We start from the raw sequence: 24802 nt of genomic DNA on the forward strand, positions 1-24802 counted from the left end.
TTTGGCTGCGTTGGGTCTTCATTGCTCTGCACGGGCTTTCTCTAGTTGTGGTGAGCGAGGGCTACTCTTCCTTGTGGTGCGTGGGCTTCTCATTGCGGTGGCTTCTCTTGTTGTGGAGCACGGGCTCTAAGCGCACAGGCATTACTAGTTGTGGCACGCGGGCTCAGTAGTTGTGGCTCACGAGCTTAACTGCTCCATGGCATGTGGGATCTTCCTGGACCAGGGCTCGAACCCTTGTCCCCTGCACTGGTAGGTGGACTCCCAACCACTGCACCAGCAGGGATGTCCCCTTCATTGAATTTTGACAGGGCATTTTCACTGTCACCAAGAGTATGAGTCCCACAGCCCCACAGTCACCTGGACAGGGCAGGCCTGCCCACTGCTTTCTCACCGTTCCCAATACGCTCAACCACTGTTTAGACTGGGGTGGTTTATCCTGCCTGTGAAATTACCTGCCTTTAGTGTAGTAGGAAGTGCCCTGGCTCTTCCTTTTGGCAGCTTGGGACTTGGGGCGATTTTCTTGTATCTCTCAACCTCTTCTGGAAAATGAAGAGAATCGCGTATAAATTCACTTAGTGTTTCTTCCTTCTTCCTGGAGAGTTTCATATTCTTCCCTTCTTCACCTTACATCCCCCACGAACACACACCCCGATTTGGCCCCAGCCCCTTCCAGCCTCCCGGCACCTGCCGGTCCCAGGCCGGCTCCAGGAAGTGGCTCCCGCCTACGGAGCACCCAGGGATCACGTGACCCGGCTCCCCCCACGCCCAGGGGTGACTAAAATGCCATAGGTGCTGATTATTTGGACTTCCTGGGCAGGGCCTGGCAACGGCCAGCGGTGGGGCTTTGGAAGCAACAATAATTACTATTTTGCAGAGTGTGATTCTGATTGCCCGGCCGAGGAGAGGGTCCCACCCTGAGCTGGGAGCTCCGTGGGAACTGCCCCGGCCACATTCCCCGGCAGCGCTTGCGCAATGGGCACCCGCGCCCAGCCGGCAGGGAATCCAAGGGTGCCGCGGGCGGGCAGAGGATGCGCCCCAGCCTACCCGGGCGCAAATACGCCCTGGCAATGCCCTGGTCACCGGTGTGGGAATGAAGTGACCGGAAAGGGTAACTGAGGAGGGCAAAGGGAAATGAACTCGTCCTCTCCCCTCCCAACCACACCTCCCGGGCTTCCGAAACGCCAGTAAAACCTAAAAGAAGCAGGGGGCTCAGAGCTCTCCTTGCCCAGCTCTCTCCTTTCATGCAGTTGGAAACTGAGGCCCAAGCAGAAGTGAGTTGGTCTACTTGAAGTTTCGATAAGAAATGACCAAATGAGAGTGACAGGAGCTTTCGGAAGCCCTGTCCACGACATTGTTTATTGCGTGCGATTTCAGTGGCTCAGAAAGGCTTTCCGACCCCCCAACTCCCCAACACCTGAAATTCCACTTCACTTCTGTGAGGCTTTGATGCCCAATAAAAGTTAAGCTTACCCTGGCGGGGATCACTTTCCATGTCAGTAAGCAGTAGTTTCTGTTCCTTTTCTGAGAGCAGGTGTGATGGGGGAGGGACGGACATAAAACTTCACTGTGCCAGGAGGAGTCCTCTGACGACTTCCCAAATACGGTGTTTTCAGTTTTCAATACACTTGCAATGGCAATTTCCAGTCACCTTGGCAACAATGCTGTGAGGTGGGAGAACACTTAACTGTCATTCGCATTCATTAGATGAGCAAATGGAGGCCCTGAGGAGTTCAGTAACTTGCCCAAGGACACACAGTAAGTACCCAGACAGAGTTGAAATCCTGGCACTCAGCTGCTCTCCATAGCCAGTACAAGGGTGTGATGTTAGTATTTTTGTTGACTGGTTTATAGAAAAGCATGAAACAAGTCCTGGGGCTCAAGAGTTGAGAGGGCTTGGAGTAATACAGTGCAGAACGCCTGCCTTCTCTCATTTGAGCCTCACCGACAGCCCTAGGCAAACATCATCCCATTTTCCAGAGGGAAAATCCTAAGGCTCAGAGATTTACTAAATTCATTCAACTGTGAGGACCTCCAGGGCAACGAACTCGGTCATGTCCCTCTTTTTATGTCTGAGCCATAACTTTATCTATGAATGTTTGTTGAGTGTTTGCAGAAAGAATCCTAACACAGACTGTGCATTTTACAGATGAGAAAACTGAGGTCTGCAGCATTAACAAATATGCCTGGGTCCCATAATTAGTGGCAGAGCCTGGACTTGAGAGTTCTCCATCTCCACTCTGGTGTCCTTTCCACTTCATTCATCCATTCATCCATTCATTCATCCAACTGTGAGAACTGAGCTGACACACCTCCAGATACTGTGCTGGACTGAGGATACAAACAGGATGGGGAATAGTGTGAGAAGAGTTGAGTACTTGCTTTGAGTACAAAAACCTAAGGGAGGGGTGGAGTGCCAAAAAATAATATTTTAATGCAATATTAAAAAAAAAATCACATGGCAAACTAAGGCCCATAGGCCTTCAGCCTATTTTTGTAAATAAAGTTTTGTTAAGATTAAATCCCAGTCCCTGTTTTGAGGAGCCCACCAGCTTCATCAGGGGAGAGAAGCCCAAACGGAGTATTTATTTACTTCTCCATGAATGTCCTCAGGAAGCAAGCAAGAGGTGAGGGGGAGCGCCGGGGCAGGGAAGGAAATGTGCAGAAGTCTAGCTGTATTCCAGCTGGGGTTATTAGGGGAAATGACAGCAAAGTTCTTTGGTGTAGGAGAGACAAGGTCAGGAGGCAGGGGAAGGAGCGGTAGGTAAGCAGGTCTCAGAGATTAAGGAGAGGACAGAGCAACGCAGGGCCCACCAGGCTGTGAACGTCCTCTAAGGATTTTGGACCTTACATCACAGGCTGGCAAACAACGCTCAGGCTGACACTGAAACAGGAGAATAAGACACAAACCAGAGGGGGCAGGTCTTCCCTCAGAAATATGTTCACCCCACAATGAATATGTTTGGCTGTCTGTCCCTAGATGTATCTGGGGTATTTGCCCCCCTCTAGTCCTTGTCTGCCATCCTGGGGCTCTGTGGCCTCATCTGTGCCTGGACCTCTCCTAAGGGCAGAAGATGCCCACAAGCTGCTACTGCCTCGAGTGAGCTGCTAGAAGCCAGGGAACACCTTGGAAGAATGGGAGCCGCCATGGAATTCTCCTCACTTGCTGAGAATATTAGAAATGCATATTTAAAGATATTCCATGGAAAAATAAAATAAAATAAATAAAGATATTCCATGTGAATCAGAAGAGAACCTGGCATAAAATAAATACTCAAAAAATGATGGCTGTTACTTTATGTTTATTTATTTATTTTTATTTATTTATTTATTTATTTTTTTAATGTTGTATGCCTTAAATCTCTGGTTGCTTTTTTTTTTAATTTTTATTTATTTATTTATGGCTGTGTTGGGTCTTCGTTTCTGTGCGAGGGCTTTCCCTAGTTGCGGCAAGTGGGGGCCACTCCTCATCGCGGTGCGCGGGCCTCTCACTATCGCGGCCTCTCTTGTTGCGGAGCACAGGCTCCAGACGCACAGGCTCAGTAATTGCGGCTCACGGGGCTAGCTGCTCCGTGGCATGTGGGATCTTCCCAGACCAGGGCTCGAACCCGTGTCCCCTGCATTGGCAGGCAGATTCTCAACCACTGCGCCACCAGGGAAGCCCACTTTATGTTTATTATAAAAGTATTTTAAACAATTTTTAAAGTTATGATTTGAAAGACCCATGTTTGAAGGATGTTGTCCTGCATATGTTTGTCCTTCCTCATGTTTATGTTGATTGTTGATGGTTGCAAGATGTATCTGCTAGATCAGGCTGTCGGCTAATAGCTGAGAGGGCAGGGTGTTTGGGAGGGACTAGAATTCTGGGGAAGGTTTAATGCAAAAGGACTTCCTGGAGGGGGTCACTGGGCAGAGAGTTTTAAAGGAATTGATGAGAAGATGGCTGAAATCATGCTGAATGACATGGCATCTGAAAGATGGAACAATTTTGCCTACCTTCTCTGAGAATTAACTGATATCATATACATTAAACGGTTGGCACGTAACAAGAACCCAGTTAGTGATGGATGATGAATGGGGGTGGGGGAGAGAACGAGGGAAATGGGCTGAGAAGCAGGAGACCTCGGTTCTAGGCACACCTGTGCCTCTGGTTAGCAATGTGAGACTTTGGGTACATCACTGGCCCTCTTGACACCTCAGATTTCTTTTCTTTAAAATGGATTATTCAGGTTAAGATTTCCACCTCTGGGAGTCCCTGATTATAATAAATACTAAATAATAACAGCTATTGTTTATTACCACCTACCATATACCAAGCACTTTTCTAAGTGATAAACATAACATCTCATTTGATTTTCACAATAAAGCTGTTAGTGGACTCCATTATTATTCCCATTATATTGATAAGGAAATAGAGGCTCAGAGAAGTAAAGTAACCTGTACAAATGGTAGCTTTAGTAAATAGGGTCTCTGACTCCAGGAAAGCAGAGAGATGCTGCCTCCTGGGAGCTGTCCCCTCTATGGAGAAGCATTTTCCCACATGGCTGGGACTGGTGCTGGCTGGGACTCCCTGGAGACACCGATGCTACAGGAAGGAGTCTGCCCTCCTTCCCGGCCTCACTACCCAGTTTCTGCGGCAGCACCAACCCATAACTTGAACATCCACCCACCCACCCACACCCCCACCTCAGCACTGACTTTCCCCAAAAGCTGTGTCACTCCCAACAGATGACATTCAGGAAAAAGCTCTGTGGTTGAATCACAGTGACCACTTCCTGTTTCGTTCAGGATCCCCTGTGCTCCAGAGCCCTCACTCTGCCATGCCCTGTTTAGTAATAAGAGCCATGATACGTATGACCCCCAGCTGCCAGGGAGGCTTAGTCACCCCTTCCTGTGCCCTTATCCTACCAGGTTGAGAGGCACCAGCTCTCAACTTCAGCCCTATTCCACAACCCTGCTATGGAAAGCCTGGCGGGAGACCCTGGTTGTCCTGGGGCTGGGTAAGGAGGGAAAAGAACCAGGACCCCATCCCTCCAGACCTGTGATGTAAGTCTGATGGGGACAGGTAGGCGGATGTTCAAGCCTCAGCCATGAAGTAAGGAGTAGTCACTGACCCTGTGGGCGCCTCCTGGGCACCCACTCAGGGGATATTGTTGTCTCCAAGCACAGGGGTCAGGACTCTGAGTGGAAAGACAAACACAAACGGGGTTGTGTGTCTTGGGGGAAACCCCAATCCTCTCCCAGTTGCTCAGAAAGGGCTTCCTGGAGGTTGACAAACTGCAAAGAACGTTGAGTGTGAGAGCGGAAGAAGTCATCAGATATTTGAAAGGCTGTCTGGTGGGGGACACTTCCTCCGGGTAAGTGCAGAGAGCAGAATCCAAGAATATTGTTTAAGATCTTTCGAAGTCTTAAGCCTCTAAAGATCATATTTCTTGCCCACCCTCCTCCCAGAGGTAATATAAAATTAAGTAATCTAATTCCTAAAGACAAGTATAAGGGAGTCCAATAAGGTTCTGATGTTTCTCATAATGACCACTTTAGTGCTTTCATTTCTTTTGTTTTCTTTTTTTAAATAGTGTCAAATATCAATGTCCCTTGAAAATTTGTTTATGCTTTCAGATGCCTCCACTTTGCTGATCCTGTCAGCCCGGTTTGGTCTGCCTGTTGGATGGGTGTCACTGGGCCACATGTGTTGTCTAATATAGGGAAGATCTTTCTCACCATTTGTGTTGTGTGACCACTGAGTGGGCTGCCCAGGGAAGGAGTGCCTGGTCCTTGGTGTGTTCCCACCCCCACGAGGTCAGAAGTCCCCAGGATGGGGATGTGTTGTGTGGGAACGGGAGTCAGGAAATGGGGTGGTTCATCCTCTCAAGTCCCTTCCAGTCCGGTGATGCAGGGGTGGGAATTCCAAGCACTTTGGAAGGAAAGCGTTCCTCAGGCCCGCTCCAGGCTAGGGGTCACCAGCTGTGGGGACGGCCTCTGGGGTCCTGTTGGGGATTTTGAGGAGAAGAATTTCCCTTCCCCCAGGGAAGGCAAGCTTAGCCCCGCCTTGGAGGCTTTGGGACCAGCCCTGCAGGTACATCTGGAAAACCAGCCACTGCCACAAGATGGTGCCAGTGGTGGATGTGTCAGGACCAAACGGGCGGAACTAAGGAGCATCTGAGCCACTAACCCAAGCAGTCTGTGTTTAGTCCTGTTTACACAAATGCTGCCCCCAGGTCCTCTGCTTGACAAGAGCTCCTTGAAAGTCACAGCTGCCTTATTGGTCCTTGTATACCTGGTACCAGCCCCCAGTTAAATTAATTGAACAAATAGAGTCAGGAGAAGTGGGGTGGCATATTTCTTTTAGGCAGTACATAAATGCACATTCTATAGACAATAAATAGAATGCTTTCTGATTGTTTAGTGACTTTCCAAAAGGATACACAGAAAACTGGCCATGGCATTTGCCCCTGGAAGGGGAGACCAAGGGACGAGGTCTGGAGGTAGGAGGGAGACTCTCGGTCACTTAGTGTCATTTTTATCATGTGCACTTATTACTTACATAAACTAACATTAAAACGCTGGCTTAAAAATTTTCCAAAGTGCTTTCAGCAACAACAGCAGGTGATTTAAGAGGTGGAACGGAAGTACTGGATTTTGCAAGTGCCTGAAACTCCCTAGAAGGGGCTCTCAACTTTTACTCAACTTTATTGACTTTCAGTTTACAGTTTTCACCACACTGAAGTGTTTATTGTCCAGGATAGAGCTCATTAAACACATCTGGTTAAACGCGGGCTTGTGGTGAGGGCAGCAAGCACAATTTCCCCAAGATAGGAGTCAGAATAAGGTACCTCAAATGACAGTCACCAAGATGACCAAGAGTTACTGGCAAAAGATTACCTTGCAGTCATGTTGTTTTTAAAGAAAGTGAGTCAAAATACTTCTTTGTTAAATCAGTTATTCCAGACAAGCTACAGAGTAGATTTCATTGACACCAAGAAGTTTGCAACCATCCATGAAAAAGAGGGGATTTCCACTTCAAGGACCAATGCTGGGCCACAGAGCCCTTCCTTGACCTCCTGCTGACTCCAAGGTGAAACCCGCATTTCCTTCCGTCATTTGTGTAAACACTGGACACCTTGACCTTGGAGAATTGCTCAAACTCTCTGGGACTGAATTCCACAACAGCCAACTGGAAATTAAAATTCCTATACTCTGTTCTGTGTTCTGATTGTGATGCTAACAGGATGAATCTATACATGTTTTAAATGCATAGAACTGAACTTCTCTGGTGGCACAGTCGTTAAGAATCCGCCTGCCAATGCAGAGGACACGGGTTTGAGCCCGGGTTCGGGAAGGTCCCACATGCCACGGAGCAGCTAAGCCTGTGAGCCACAACTACTGAACCTGTGTTCTAGAGCCATCAAGCCACAACTACTGAGCCCACGTACCACAACTACTGAAGCCTGTGCGCCTAGAGCCTGTGCTCTGCAACAAGAGAAGACACCGCAATGAGAAGCCTGCGCACCTCAACAAAGAGGAGCCCCAGTTCACTGCAACTAGAGAAAGCCCACGCGCAGCAACGAAGACCCAACACAGCCATAAGTCAATCAATAAATAAATTTATAAAAAATAAAAGAAATAAAATGCATAGAACTGTATATCAGCAGAATCAACTTTACTGAACAATAATTTTAAAACAAAAAACTTTTTTAATCCTATGCTTTAAGTAAGACGCTCCTTACATGGCATCCTTTTTACCTGTTTATTCTCCCTGGCATCCAGTGCAAGGTCTAGCTCACGGTACACATTCAACAAGTTGTATATTTGTTGAATGAATGAATATGGAAAGAACAGAATGCTGATGGCAGGCAGGTGCTCAATTGTTGTTTGTTCCTGTCACCTTCCCTTTAGTCATTTCAGATAATAGGACACAGTGCAGGTTTCCAGAAAATACTAACCACTTGATCAGTTCTTGGCCACTTGGGCAATGTTTGACCCAAGGGGAGAGGAAAGGCAGCTGCTGGCACAGAGAGTGACCTTGGTGGTTTCCCGTGGCCATGGATACATTCTATATCCACCAAGTGACTTCTTCCTGCCAAGCACGTGGTGTGGATACGGAATCAGTTTAGGCACATCCCTCTCCTTGGTCAACTCGTATGATGGAAACTGAGCATTTATCTCAATGCCCTTGGGTTAACATACACTGGGGAATCACCCAGCTTCTAGTCTCTACAGAAGTCACAGCTTATTTCAAATGACCCCCTGGGAATTAGACTGAAGGAGGCTGGGCAGGAAACCAGCCAGGGTAGCCAGAGCCTGCCAGCGTGGACCCTGGGACTTGACCCACCTGTTCCCCCAGCCCTAATCAGCTCTGGAGGGACCGATTTATTCTAAGTAATAACAAGAGTGGGAATAATGAAACAGGAAACTAATGTATTAGTTTATCAGGCCATTCCTGAGTCCAGCAGCAGCAGTATTGTTCTTTGCTACAGGATAAGGCAAGCCGAGGCTACTATATATGCAGAAGGTTGCTCAGAACATAGAAAGAGCGCAGAGGGATCTGGCAACTCTTTACAAGGGAGCAGGTGATGTCGTAGAAAGAAGGTGGCCTTAGAGTCTGAAGCAATTGGTTTGAAATCATAGGTCCAGCACTTATGAACTGTATGATCTTGAGCAAGTTACTTAAAGTCTCTGTGTCAGTTTCTCTGTAAGTAAAATGGGCACAGTAACACCTAAATCATACTGCTTTAAAGTGTAAATGAGATAACATACAGGAAGATCCAGGTACAAACTAGATATCACCCAGTGGTCACTTTCTTTTAATTATTTTTTATGGATAACTTTCATTTGCAAAGGTAACACATGCTAATTATTGAATATGGAAAATATTCAACAAGCCAAAAGGAAAAAATCAAAACCTCTCCATCATCGAGAGGTAGTATTTTAGCATTTGTCCTTCCAGGCTTTTTGTGTATTATAATTTTTTTAAAACAAAGATGAGATCCTATGCCCACGCCATCTTCCAACAGGCTCTTTTCACTTTTGAGTGTGTATTAACATCATCTCATGTCTTTAACTGGTCTTCCACAGCATCATTTAAAAAAAAATGTCTGGCATAGTGTCCTACCAGATAGCCATATCATCATTTATTCAACCAATCCCATATTGTTGAGTATTTTCACCATTATAAACAATGCCGAAATGAACATCTTAGCAGTTGAACATCTTTATTACTCCCCTATGAGGAATTTCCTAAAGGAGAATTGTTGGTCCATACTGACAAACAGGCTTCCAAAAACTTCATGTCAGTTTATGTTCCCACCTACCAAGTCCAGCAGTGTCCCCTGTCTTGATTGTCGACAACGCTTCCTTTCTCTCCAGCAGTGGTAGCCTGATCACTTTCTCTTCTCCGTTCTAAGGATTTTTCTGTCCAAATACATAAATTTGGTCTCCCAGCCTCACAAGCCCTCTTCTACCTTGTCTAATTCTGGAGACACAAACTCTTGACTATCGTCTCCTGCCAGTTTTCCATCCCAGCCACCAAGTAGTGCTTCACAGAGGACCGCTGATTATTAGTTAAATGACTGCTTATTTGAATGACTGTTATTGAATACATTTCCTAAATCTCATCAGCCTTGTTCACAGATCTCATCTAGGGTGAGTTCTTTCCTTAAAAGTTTTCCACAGATAGCTAATATCACTCATTTTCTGTGGACACTTCTGAGAGTGAGGCCCTGGCTTTCTCTCTAAAGTCAGGAGTTGGGGAGGCAGGCATTTTATCAGAGCTGAAAGTAGCAAATTTGGTCCCTGGGACAAATAACAGGAAGTGAAGGCTCAGATCAATGGAAGGGCCTCCGTGGGGGAGGGGCATGGGGGAAGCAGAGGTCCCATTTCACACACTGTCCTTGGCTTGTTGGCCCACATCAATCCAACCGCTGCTTCTGATGCCACGTCTGCCCCTCTGACTCTGCCACCTTCTTTCCCTTAGGCACTCTCGAGATTACCCTGGACCCACCCACTGGGAAAATCTCCCAACTCAAAATCCTTAATTTAATCACATCAGCAAAGTTCCTTTTGCCATGTAAGGCTGTATAATCATAGGTTCTGGGATCAGGGCTTGGACGTATTTGGGGGTCATTATTCTGTCTACCTCACCTGGGCAAGCCATTTTCTCTCTCTGGCCTGAGTTTTCTCATCTGCAAACTGTGAGTCTGACGAAAAGCTCTCCAGATTCCTTCCAGGTTTGGCTGCTGGGAATATTCTGAAATGTGAAATGTAGGGTGGCTGAGGTATAGAAACTGCGCTGAATTTCTCCTGGGTTTCCCTATTTCTTCCTCTAGGACTCCACCCTCTCCCCTAAATTCTACTGATGTCATTTTTGCTTATGCTCCTATTGATTGAAAAAGCCCACATAGTGTGTTTACTATGTTCCAGGCTCTGTTCTAAGCACTTTGCAGGTATGAAACCATTTAACCTTCACAGCAACACCATGAACGAAGTGCAGTGGTAATCCTTATTTTATAGAGGCACAGAGAGGTTAGGTAACTTGCACAAGATCACACAGTGGCAGGCTGAGGTCAAACCTCGGCTGTCTGACTGTAGATTCTGTACTCTTAACCGCTGATGACCCAGCCTCTCAAAGCCCTTGACCCACAGTCATGTAGCCATTGTTTAAGTCTTCTACACTGTGAGCAACTCAAGACGAGGAGCCTTGTCTAATTCTGTGACTCCCAGCTCTGATAACACCCTGGCACACAAAAGAACAACAACAAAAAAAACCGATTGATTGAATGAATGAACATGGGCGTGACTACTTATCTACCTGAGAGTCTCCTACAGATCAGAGCCATGTTTGAAGGACATGAAAATAAACATTTATGGGACACTTCAAAAGAGAGCATGATCCTCACACCAGGTTTGGGTGGTAGGTAGTGTTATTAACGTCATTTTACGGACAAGTTAAATACAACAGAAAGGGGATAAGTCACTTGCCCAAGGTCAACAACTGGATTTGACTTGAGACCAGCTTGACTCAAGACCTTGCATCATGAAGGTCAGCATGAACTCCCTGAGGCCTACGTTTGTAAAGTTAGGACCTAGTATGACTCTGGACAACGGAAGAGAAGGAAGGAGGCAAAGGAACATTTTATTGGGCAACTATTATGTGCCAGGACCTTGTGCCAGGTGCTTTACATAATACATACCATTTAGTCCTCAGAGTTACCTTATTGTCCCATTTCACAGATGAGGAGGCTGAAGCTTACAGAAATTAAGTGACCTTCCTCAAGTCCACTGGTAGAGCCAGGATTCAAAACCAGGTCTGTCTAACTCCAAAATTCATGATCTTTCTGCTATCACTAGGCTGCTGGGCCTCAGTTCTCTCATCTGTAGAATGGAGTTGGAAGAGATGATCTCTGAGCTCCAGCTCAGCTTTTTTGCGGTTTTTTTGCAGTACGCGGGCCTCTCACTATTGTGGCCTCTCCCGTTGCAGAGCACAGGCTCCGGACACGCAGGCTCAGCGGCCATGGCTCACGGGCCCAGCCGCTCCGTGGCATGTGGGATCCTCCCGGACTGGGGCACGAACCCGTGTCCCCTGCATCGGCAGGCGGACTCCCAACCACTGCACCACCAGGGAAGCCCTCAGCTTATTTTTTAAAGCCAGCATTCACTGTGCGCTTATCCTATGCCAGGCAGTGTGCTAAGAACTTCACTTATGTGATTTCATCCTCACGACACCCTCTGAGGTGCTACTATTATTATTATTTCCACTTTCAAGTGGGGAAACTAGGGCTCAGACATAATGTCTGAAGTTACACAGCTACCACGAGGTCCAGCCTGAGTTCTAACTGCAGCTTGTCTGATTCTTAAATCAAACTCTTACCCATCCACTATACTGCCTCCAGCAGTCCCAGACAGTCTTTAAAGTGAGAACATCGTGTGTTCCTACAGAATCGGAACAAGGCTGGAGTAGGCATGGGATGAGTTCCTCAATGCGTGGGCCCCTCTTCCTTTGGATTTCAAAGACTCACTTCAGTGAAGTTCTGTTAAAGTCAAAAGGTGACATGCTTCCATGTACAGTTGGCCAAGGCTGAGTCCAGCCCTGGCACCTCAAAGGCTTGGCTGTTTTCTCTAATCTTGTTATCAAGGCAGCTCTGGATCACTCTATGGTCCTATAATTATTCTCTCTTTTTCTTTCTTGTCTTCCCACCTTTGCAGGAGAACACTTGAGAGACAGCAGCTCCAAGTGGCCCACTTGTCACTGATTGAAGGAGATGCTGACTTGAAATAGAAACAGTTCCCAGGACCTTCAAGGTCCCAAACAGAAAAAGCTACATTCTCTAAACACCTTGAGAGTAGAAGCTCATTCACAGCTGTACCCGGAGCCTTACAAGGTGCTGGGAACAAGGTGATACTCAGCAAATGTTGAATGAACTAATTACTGAAAGCAATTCCCTAAAGAAGTCAGCTAGGAAACTGGAATAGAGAGATGGGCTAAGATTTGTAGTGACAATCAGAATAAAAGTAAGTGTATGTATGTGTGTGTGCCCCAGAGCAACAGCTCAGTAACGCCTGTGATGTGCAGCCTGTGTCCCTCTACTTCTCCACATCTTATGAACTGGAGCTGTCAATATAGATGGTTTCAGCCCACCCAGTCTTCAGGCCTGAGGAATGAATCAACCTCTCTCTCTCTCTCTCTCTCTCCTGCATGTGCATGTACTCTAAAGTACAAATAATATAAAACAACATCTTGCAAAACTCGTTCTTTAGCCTTGTGTTGTCTCATTTTTACCTACTATCTTGGATTTTAGCTATAAATACATAGACATTGGTTTCGAGCTCTTCATCGAGTCTAAGTGTGTTACAGTACAGTATTGGTACCAATAAACGTTCGCTGGGTAATTGATCTTGCTCTGTTTTATTTTTTCTCCGTACTTCGATCTCTTAGTTAAAGAGCAATTTTGGCTTTATGATACGCCCAACACTTATAAGTACTTCTTGACTGCCCTCTAGTGGGAAAGATGAAAAGTGAAACTCAGAACAACGTTCATCTTTCCTACTGGAATAAAAGTGGCCCTTTTTTCCTAACTTACTGCACTTCACATCACTCGAAATTATAATCAAGGGCTTCCCTGGTGGCGCAGTGGTTGAAAATCCGCCTGCCGATGCAGGGGACATGAGTTCGTGCCCCGGTCCGGGAGGATCCCATATGCCGCGGAGCGGCTGGGCCCTTGAGCCGTGACCGCTGAGTTTGCGCGTCCGGAGCCTGTGCTCCGCAACGGGAGACGCCACAACAGTGAGAGGCCCGCGTACCACAAAAAAAAAAAAAAAAAAATTGTAATCAATCCTACACACCACCATATATAAAAAATAGACAAACAACAAGGATTTACTGTATATCACAGGGCACTATATTCAATATCTTGTAATAATCTATAATGGAAAAGAATCTGAAATATGCTTATTTGTTTATTTATTTATAACTGAATCACTTTGCTGTCCACCTGAAACTAACACAATACTGTAAATCAACAATACTTCAATAGGGCTTCCCTGGTGGCGCAGTGGTTGAGAGTCCGCCTGCCGATGCAGGGGACACGGGTTCGTGCCCCGGTCTGGGAAGATCCCACATGCCGCGGAGCGGCTGGGCCCGTGAGCCACAGCCGCTGAGCCTGCGCGTCCGGAGCCTGTGCTCTGCAACGGGAGAGGCCACAACAGTGAGAGGCCCGCATACCGCAAAAAAAAAAAAAAAAAAAAAAAAAAAAAAAAAAAAAACCACAATACTTAAATAAAAAAAGAACAATGGGATAAATGATTCAGACCTGGCCAAAGTCCAGCATCCTGATGGCATCAGTAATCAAATCAAAGATAAACTCATGGACTGACCTAGTCCAATCAGAATGAACCTCAGAATGTTTCCTGGAAATGCTAGGATAAAGAAACTCACTATTTTTCACTGAATTTCAACATGGAAGCATGCAGCTCTCATGCTGCATCTGAAGGGAGCCATGAAGAATGGAGACAACACCAAGGCAACAGCTGAGAAATGTATAGAGAAAAACTGAATTTTGGAGACATGATTTCGGCCCTGTGTTAAGTCATATCTGAAGCTGGTATGTCTTTGAATTGCTTGATTTACAAGAGCCAATAAATTCTTCTTCATGCTTAAGCCAAAAGGAAAAGCAAAAGTGTGATCTATCCAAAGTTAATAGTTTAGGGACTTCCCTGGTGGTCCAGTGGGTAAGACTCCACCTCCCAATGCAGGGAGCCTGGGTTTGATCCCTGGTCTGGGAACTAGATCCTGCATGCATGTCTCAACTAAAGATCCCTTATGCTGCAACTAAGACCTGGTGCAGCCAAACAAAAATAAATAAAATAATAATTAAAAAAATTTAAAAAAGTTAGCAGTTTATCCTCACGTTACAGATGAAGCTGATGCGTAGAATGGGGCTTCTCAAACTAAATGTGGTGAAGGACCAGTTTTTATATATTTTTTTAATCTGTTGCAAATTACTCCATTTGTAAAATTCAATAAAAAATAAAAAATTAGATAAATTACATTTAAAAACAAAGACATACAAAATAAAAACATAATTGTTACTATCAGATTCAACAGACAATATTACATTTCAATAAACATAATCAGAACAAACATAACAAAGGAAAAAGTAAAACGATTGCAAAATCTGTATGTGTTGTTCATTAAATGTGCATGTAATAACCGATTAATATAGATAATTGCTATTATGCTAATAACTTTTTTGTCATTCTTCAGTCATAACTAAACAAAAATTATAAGTACAATATGTTTCCCCACTTCGAATGAACACTATTTATATCAATATTGTGTTTTTAATGGACAAATACACATACTTATGGCTTGTTAGTCTATCTAATGCAGGCAGAATGGAGTATAATTCTACTCACAAGGTACAATGTCTGTTGAAACAGTTTCTAAATTTTGTTTTAATAAGAGCTCTAGTGGAGAAACCAGTATTACAGAGGTTTGTTAACGGGAATGGAAGAAGAAATTTTAAAGCCATTCCAGGAAGTTCAAGATTTTCACCTTTCACTTTTACCCAAAGTGAAGCAAATGATTCTGATTTTCAAAATCCATCTTCAATTCTCAATCCATTGTCATTTCCACCAATTTATCTTGTAAGGTTATAAAGTTGAATCAAATTATCTTTCGATTAAAGCAAAGGTTTCTGGATCTGTAAATTTCCCATCATGGATCTTCTTTTGATGGAAATAAAATTTAAACAATTCTGTGAAATCTGTAAGACATTTGACCATAACACTTCCCAGATGTGCAATATCAAGATCATCACCTACTTTACTGATAATTGTTGTTAAATTATGGAGCATGTTATAACAGTCTATGGAAACTCTGTTCTTCCAAGCTTCTCAATTTTATTTTTGCTCTTCAATCCCATCTGCCATTGAAAATCATATTGCAGTCTTTCGTTGCTTAGAAGTAGTAAGATCATCAAAAATGCCAAAAATATTACACAAATAAACTAGTCATCCAAACCACATATTTAAAAGGTGGGGACCTTATGTAGGTGTGTTTTTCACTTGCTAGGAACACTGAAATTTTGTTTCATATTCAGACATTGTTAATAGAACTTTCCCCTTCAGTAAGCATGGAATCTCATGCCTATCATACGCAATAATAGGTGTTTCCATGTTATCAGCTTCCATGTCATCACATAATAAAGAGAAAAAATCTCAAACTTAGTACATCAGCTTTTGCATTATTCACATTTTTTTACTACGTAACTAGACACTGTTTAGATAAGCTAAATTTTTTTCATTGCAAAGCTTTCTTGATGAGGGAAGCCGTGTGTTGATTTACATACTCATGCAAGCTCTTTAACTTGGGTAATAACTTCAGAATGTTTTTCTGTCAACGCAGTTGCACCATTAGAGCATATTCCTACACAAATTTAAACTCAAACCACATTCCTTAGCAGTGTAATCCTTCACAGTTTTATGTAGTTCAGAGCTAGTTGTGTTGTCATCAATGAGGCTGAAAAAAAATTCTTCCTCATATCTCTACCATGTTCAAATTGCATATACATATTTCAAATTAATTGTCATGTTAGCAGTATGTGTGCATTCAACAATTTGCAATGAAAAGAAAGAAAAATACTTTGCTACCTGTATTTGTTTTGTGAGTTAATCTGCCATGTCATTAGATAGTTGCTGAATTTTTCCAGCTATGAAGAATGATATTTGACCTACCTTCTTTGCCACAAATTCACACATAATTTCCAAGATTTTTGATATAGTTTTGCACTATTTTTTTTTGTTTTAGCATCCCAAAGTCCTACTTTATTAGACACAATTAACAATGTTTATATGGGAAATTTTGAACCTCTGCTTCTATCAATTTTTAAAAATTCAATATTCTTGCAAAGTGTTCAAGTTTTAAACTTATTATTTTGTTTTCTTTGTAAATGCTACCTAAATTTGATGACTTTTTATTTATTTATTCATACAATTTTTAAAGGTTACACTCTATTTATATTATTACAAAATATTGGCTATAGTCCCCATGTTGTACGATACACCCTTGTAGCCTATCTTACACCCAATACCCCCCACCACCCCATCCCTATATTGACCCTTCCCCATTTCCCCAATGGTAACCACTAGTTTGTTCTCTATATCTATGTCTTCTTCTTTTTGTCATATTCACTAGTTTGTTGTACTTTTTAGATTCCACACATAAGTTATATCATGCATTATTTGCCTTTGTCTGTCTGACATTTCACTTAGCATAATGCCCTCCATGTCCATGCACATGGCTGCAAATGGTAAAATTTCATTCTTTTTTATGGCTGAGTAGTACTCCATTTTATATATATTTATATATATATATATAAAATACATCTTTAGCCATTCATCTGTTGATGGATACTTAGGTTGCTTCCATATCTTGGCTATTGTAAATAATGCTGCTATGAACATTGGGGTGCGTGAATCTTTTTGAATTAATGTTTTTGGTGATTTTTTTTTTGGCTATATAGCCAGGAATGGAATTGCTGGGTCATATGGTAGTTCTATTTTAAGTTTTTTGAGAAACCTCCATACTGTTTTCCACAGTGGCTGCACCAATTTACATTCCCACCAACAGTGTTGGAGGTTTCCCTTTTCTCTGCATCCTTGCCAACATTTGTTATTTCTGTTCTTTTTGATGATAGCCATTCTGACAGGTGTGATGTGATATCTCATTGTGGTTTTGATTTGCATTTCCCTGATTAGTGATGTTGAGCATCTTTTCATGTGCCTGTTGGCCATCTGCATTTCCTCTTTGGAAAAATGTCTATTCAGTTCTTCTGCCCAGTTTTTAATCAGGTTATTTGTATTTTGATATTGTGTTGTATGAGCTGTTTATATATGTTGGATATTAATCCCTTATTGGTCATACAATTTGCAAATATTTCCTCCCATTCAGTAGGTTGTCTTTTCATTTTGTTGATGGTTTCCTTTGCTGTGTAAAGCCTTTAAGTTAAATTAGGTCCTACTTATTTCTGCTTTTATTTCCCTTACTTTAGGAGATGGATCAAAAAAAGAATATTGTTGTGATTTATGTCAAAGAGTGTCCTGCCTATGTTTTCCTCTAGGAGTTTTATAGTACCTGGTCTTACATTTAGGTCTTTAATCCATTTTGAGTTTATTATTGTATACAGTGTTGGAGAATTTCTAATTTCATTCTTTTACATGTAGCTGTCCAGTTTTCCCGGCATGACTTATTGAAGAGACTGTCTTTTCTCCATTGAAAATTCTTGCCTCCTTTGTTGTAGATTAATTGACCATAAGTGCGTGAGTTTATTTCTGGGCTCTCTATCCTGTTCCACTGATCTATATGGATGACTTTCTTTATTAACTTCATTTGCTAGTACATCTCTGCAGATAACATACCACAGTTTTAGTGGTTTAGTATCAGTTATGTCCACAAAAGTGAGCTTAATACATGAAGACTTATACTTTCAAGTAAAACTAATACAAATTCTTTTGGTTTTAATTTCTTCAGAATCACTTTCACAGTCATCATTTGTTTTATTACTGCTGCTGTTGAGTGTTAAGAAAAGTATGTCTTTTCTTGATTAAAAGAAGTCAAGTGAAGAGTGTTTTGACAACTGTAAGTTATAGTTAAATATTATTATGAAAATTTGCCTTCCTAATTTAGCTAATATCTACAAATTTTAAACATACTTTTACAAAAACTTTTACAAAAAGTTATATTTAATAAGTAAAAAATAACAAATTATAAAAAGACCTACATGCTTTTATTTTCTCAGATTTTTGTATGCATTTGGTTTACAGTTGACCAACTAACCCTTAAAATATCACACATGGTAACATTGTCCTACTATACATACAGCTCTCAATACACCTAACTCATGGACAGCACCTTTTCTATCCTTTGTTCAATGAAACAATTTCCCTGCTCATGCACTGGACGTCAAATTGCATGAGAGTTTCTAAACATCTGCTCTTCATCCTGTACTGCTCTCCTCATGCGCTGCAACAAGCAGTTCGTGGGCTGCAGGTAACTGAGTATTGACCAGAAGACCTAAGTGAGTTGCCCAAAATCTACTGGTGAGTAAGTAGTGAACCACCTTTCTCCTAGTCTAATGCCCTCTTCATTTCCCTCTCTAAGGAAGTGAACAATTTCTTTACCCATTAAATGGTTTTTGAGAGGATTGGATGAGATTTATCCATGAAGTGTCTGCACAGAGTCTGCAGGAGAGTAGATGCTATGACTATGATTATCAACTCACTGTGTGAGGGAGACTGGTATCTCACCAACCAGATTCCTAACCCTCACTCTCCTCCTCAGGACAAAGTCATGCGGGGAGGGGTCAATTCATTGGCACCATTCAATCAGCACAGATACCCACCAATGCTCTCTTTCCCAGTCCTTTCCTGTTTGAGAAGGAGCTTCCATTTGAGATCTTTATCTTCAGTTCTCCATATGACACAAGCCTAGGAATGGTGTCCTCAGGAGCTGTGCAATGCAGTCTACATGGTCGTACTTGGCGGCATTGTCTAGAACAGCCAGGACCAAGCCTTGGCACTGGGACACAGTCTCCTTCCAGGTAATAGATTCACCAGCTTTCCTCCCAGGGAAGTCATTGTGGTGACTATAAAACCAGCTTAGATAACATAATCAAGATCCCAGTGACTGTCCTTTACTCCTTTCACAAATCAACAGAAGGTAACTGTGACTTCAGACATGATCTGCAAAGAGCAGAGATTTTATTTTGTGACTTCCAATTCTTTAGCCCAATACGTACCTGTAGTTGATGTTTACTTGGATACCTGGTCCAGGACTGGTGGCACTTGATTAGTTTCCTTCTCTGGGATGCATAAAAATATGGGATGAAGGTAAACCCAGTGCCCTGGGCAACAAGAGGCAAGGTCAGCTAGGTATAAACTTCAAAGTGCTTAAGCATATCTTCCTTCCTTTTTTGCAGAAACATGATTGTCACATTTTGTAGTGAATGAATGAATGAGTGAAAAACAATCAACACCTGAGTGTATAAGTCACAATGTAATTCCAGGGGACTGCATGATACACCTTGAAGCAGCCAATAGTCTGACCTTTAAGGAGTGTGAAATGCAGGTGGACCAAAAGCATGGGGAAACATTCAAAGGCAACAGAAGAGTGGTGATCATTTTGAAATGCATAGAAATATCGGATCACTATGTTGTACAGCTGGAACTAACCTAGTGTTGTAGGTCAATTATACTTCAACTGAAAAAAAAAAAAAAAGGCCGGTTGCAGAGAAACGCACACACACACAATGGAGAAGAAAATTCTGCAACATGCTCCGACATGGATGAACCTTGAAGTCTTTATTCTAAGTGAAATAAGCCAGTCACAAAAAGACAAACACTGTATGATTCCACTTGTATGAGATGCCTAGAGTGGTGAAATTCATAGAGAAAGAAGGTAGAGTGGTTGCCAGGGGCTGGGGGAGAGGGAAATGGAGAGTTATTGTTTAATGGGTAAAGTTTCAGTTTTTCAAGAGGAAAGAGTTCTGGAGATGGATGGTGCTGATGGTTGCACAACAATGTGAATGTGCTTAATATCATTGAACTGTACACTTAAAAATGGTCAAGATATGTAAAATTTATGTTATGTGTATTTTGCCACAGCTAAATGTGTCTTCTCCATATTTTAGCCTACAGGATACCCTTCAATTATGCGGACTCCTTTTAAACTTCAAAAAGTTTCTTGGGGCCTGTCTTCACCTTCTAGCCGTTCATTCTTCATGCATTCAACAAAAGGCATTATTTCAAACCCTGATAGGGAATAGAACGACCAAAACTACTATAACATTTGTAATCCTTTTGAAGGGATGTGTATATTTCATTTATTACAATAGCATCTATTGAAAACAATGATGCTAACAGAGAAAGAAATATTTTTTTAATGTATGAGAAGGTGCTAAACCTTACTCACAGAAATGAAAATGCAAATAAAAAGACATTAAAATATCATGTTACATATTTCAGATTGGCAAAGATGAAAAAGTTTGATAACACTTGGATTGGGGGAATCATTAACTTATCAAATTATTATTGATCACCTATTATGAGTCTATGCTGGACACTGAGTAATCAGCAGTTAACAAAGTAAACAAAAATTCCTTCTTTCCAGGAGCATACATTCTAATATGGGCACAGGGGTATACAGTAAATGAAAATGGAAAAGAGAAGAAAAGAGAGACAGAGAAGGACAGAGAGAGAGTGTGTGTCATATAAGGAGTCCTCTAAAGAAAAATAAAGCAGTGTAAAGTATGGTAAGTGACCAAAGGGTACTGTTACTTTAGATAATGTGATCAAAGAAGACTTTCCTGATAAGGTGACGGTTGTGTAAAGGCCTAAATGAAGTGGGGGGTAAGTCTTGGGGATGTCTGGTAGAAGTGTTTTCCAGGTAGTGTGAAGTGGTCAGGTGACTCCTTTAACAGATATCAATTATAAAAATTGGACTAGGGAATTCCCTGGCCATCCAGTGGTTAGGACTCCGTGCTTTCACTGCTGAGGGCTTAGGTTTGATCCCTGGTTGGGGAATTAAGATCCCACAAGCCATGCAGCATGGCCAAAACCAAAATCAAACAAACAAAAAAACCCCAAAAAAACTGGACTAAAAGTTAGGCAATACTTTCTTACATATGGCAACAAAACCACAAGCAACCAAAGAAAAAATAGATATATCAGGTGACATTAAAGTTTAAAACTTCTGTACTTCAAAGGACATTATCAAGAAAGTAAAAAGACAATGCACAGAAAAGGGAGAAAGTATTTGTAAATCATATATTTGATAAGGGTCTAGTATCCAGGATATATAAAGAACTCTTACAATGCAACTGGGTCCTCTCTTTGGGTCTCATCATGCTGAAATCAAGGAGTCAACCAGGTTGCAATTTCATCTCAATCTCAGGAGCCTCTTCCAAGCTCACTGGTTTGGGGCATAATTCAGTTACTTGCAGTTGTAGGACTGAGGCCCTCAGTTCCCAGAGGCTACCTGTTATTCTCTGCCATATGGCCTTCTCCACAGCTTAAAAGACCAGCAGGGGAGCATCTCTGGCTTGGAATCTCTCTGACTTGACTTCCTTTCTGATGCCCTCTTTTGAAGGGCTCACCTGATTAGGTCAGGCCCATCCAAGATCATCTTTTTTAAAAAATTAACTCAAAATTGCCTGATTAGGGATCTGAATTACATCTGCAAAATCCCCTCAAGTCCCTTTGCCATATATGGTAACCTAATCCCTGGAGTGATGTCCCATCGTATCCACAAGTCCCATCTACACCCAAGGGGAGGAGATTATACAGGGCATGTACACCAGGGGACAGAAATCTTATAAATCTGCCTGAAGGTGAGGGAGAAAGTCAGATAGATATGTGAGGGAAGAGAAATGCAGGCATCAGGAAGGACAAGTGCAAAAGTCCTGAGGTAGGGGATACCTGGTACACTTAAATGCGGCTAGAACAGAGACAGGCGGTAGCAGGAGATGAGATCAGAGAGGCAAAAATGGGCTAGTATTTTGGGAAACTTCTAGGACTTTTATCCCCCCAGAATGTTTTTATGAAAATTTTCAAATACAAAAAAGTTTAAAAATTTTTACAATGAAATCCATATACCTTCCACTCAACTTTCCCATTAATGTTTTAATTACACTTACTTCATCACATCTGTCCATCTGTCTACACAGCTAATTTTGGGGGGATAAATTTCCAAGTAGGTTGCAGACAACAATACACCTCCCCCTAAATACTTCAGCATTCATTATCATTACCTAGAATTCTCTATTTAGTATGTTCTTTCTTCTGATGTAAAATGAAGATACAATTAAATGCAAAATTCTTACGTGAATAGTCATGGAGTTTTGATACACGCAGAAATCTTGGAACCAAAATTCCTATAAAGATATAATTACCATAACCTTCCACCAAATTCCCTATGTTCCTTCTCATTTCCCCTGGAACCTCCCCTAAGTAATCACTTTTTTGATTTTTTTTCCCACCATGGGTTTGCTTCACCTGTTCTAGAACCTCCTATACATAGAGGTATACAGTATGTATTCATGTAGGTAAGACTTCTTTCACTCAGTTTAATATTGTTGGGATTCATCAATGGTCACTGCATGTATCAGTAATTCATTTCTTTTTGTTGTCAATATATATACCTCAATTTATTGATTGAGTCATGTGTTGATATACAAATCGTGTTGGACATACGTTTTCATCTCAGGCAAATACCTATGGATGGACTTGCTAGGTCCTAGGGTAGATGTATATCTAGTTTTATAAGAAAGAAACTCCGTATCCGGCCGCTGCCACGAGAGAAGCTGCCGCCAAGTCCGCGCATCTGCAACGGATGGTCGTGCGGAACTGCTCCAGCTTAACAGCAGACGTACAGCACCGAACCCAATAACCTCAAGGCCCGCAACTCCTTTCGCTACAACGGGCTCATTCACCGCAAGGCTGTGGGCGTGGAGCCGGCGGCGGACGGCAAAGGGGTCGTGGTGGTCATGAAGCGGGGATCCGGCCAGCGAAAGGCAGCCACTTCCTTCGTGCGGACCACCATCAACAAGAACGCCCGGGCCACCCTCAGCAGCATCCCGCACGAGATCCGAAAGAACACACGGATTTGCGTATGGCCGTCATCCGCAGAGCCAGCGCCATCCTGCGCAGCCCGAAGCCTGTGATGGTGAAGAGAAAGCGGACCCGCCCCACGAAGAGCTCCTGGGCGATCTATCCCCTTCTCCAATGCAATAAAGCTGTCAGCTGACTGGCCTCAAAAAAAAAAAAAAAGAGAGAAACTTTTTGCAAACTGGTTCTACCACTTACTTTACATTTCTATCATGAATGTATGAGTTTCAGTTCCTCTAAGACCTCTAGTGTTATCAGTATTTTTAATTTTAGTCATTCTGATGCATGTATAATGGTATAAAAACAAATCTTAAGTGTGCTGAGTTTTAAAATGACCAGAGATTTCAGGGTCTTGAGAATTGTCTCTTTGGAAAGGTGCCAAACAAACAGCTGAAGTCTCTATGTTGAAAAGTATAAAATATGAAGTTGCTTTTGAGAAAATTGATTGAATGAGGTTTTGTTTGTTCTTTAGCCAGAAAAACAGATGATACAATGTCAGTATTAAATGATTTTTAAATCAATAATTCTTTTTTTCCAGGTGACTTTCAACCTGGAAAAAGAAATTTAACTTTGGGCTACAGGCCAAAAAATTGGGAAAAGAATCTTGGTCCTGAGGTTAGGGTCTTTAAATCTTGCCTATAGCAAAAACTCTGGTTCTAGAAAAGGTGTGGGGAGGAGGTAAACCTCCCTCTTCTTAGTAAATAACTCATTTTTGCATTGTGTTGCTTCCTCCCCCCACCAAAAACCCTTATACTAAATTTGGCGATTTTGCATTAAATAACTTTTAAATTGTAGAATATTTTAAAATATCAATTAAATTGGAAAATTTATCACCTTATTTGTTAAAGAATGTAATTTTGTGCTTAACCCTGTAGTGATAGTTATTACAGAATGCAAAATCAAGAATTTGGAAGATGGCATATTTGATTCCAAGCCAGAATTTGAATTTCTGCACTAACCTAAATAGCTAAAGTTTTGAGTAAAGATGATATAAACATGAGATTTCAATAGCATATTTGAAATTATAATGTATTTTAATTATATATACATATATAATTATATATATATATGTATATATATATATCACTGGTGACTTTTATGGAATGGTTCTAGAATGACCCAGATAATCTGTACACTATATAAATCTGCACATGACCTAAATCTGGGTATGGTTGTTTGTTTTTTTTACATTTATTTATTTTATTTATTTATTTTTGGCTGCGTTGGGTCTTCGTTGCGCATGGGCTTTCTCTAGTTGCAGAGAGCGGAGGCTACTCTTCATTGAGGTGCGCAGGCTTCTCATTGTGGTGGCTTCTCTTGTTGCCGAGCACGGGCTCTAGGTGTGCGGGCTTCAGTAGTTGTGGCTCGCGGGCTCTAGAGTGCAGGCCTAATAGTTGTGGCGCACAGGCTTAGTTGCTCCGTGGCATGTGGGATCTTCCCGGACCAGGGCTCGAACCCGTCTCCCCTGCATTGGCAGGCAGATTCTTAACCACTGTGCCACGAGGGAAAACCTGGGTATGGTTTAAGGATCCATAATGAAAATTTTTCTAGTTTTTTTTCAGCTTTATTGGGATATATTTCACATATAATAAAATTCACCTGTTTAAAGTGTGCAGTTTTTAAATTTTTTTTATTGAAGTATAGTTGA

At 42.3% G+C, this 24802-nt stretch overlaps 1 pseudogene across 1 annotated transcript; it reads left to right on the forward strand.

Moving 5' to 3' along the window:
• The first annotated feature begins 972 nt into the window (after positions 1–972).
• LOC307058515 (large ribosomal subunit protein eL28-like) lies at positions 973–23293 on the forward strand (annotated as a pseudogene). The gene is made up of 2 exons: positions 973–1008; positions 22805–23293. The product of its transcript is annotated as a large ribosomal subunit protein eL28-like (transcript).
• Positions 23294–24802: the final 1509 nt, after the last annotated feature.

Source organism: Hyperoodon ampullatus (assembly GCF_949752795.1).
Source record: "Hyperoodon ampullatus genome assembly, chromosome: 1".
Classification (NCBI taxonomy): domain Eukaryota; kingdom Metazoa; phylum Chordata; class Mammalia; order Artiodactyla; family Ziphiidae; genus Hyperoodon; species Hyperoodon ampullatus.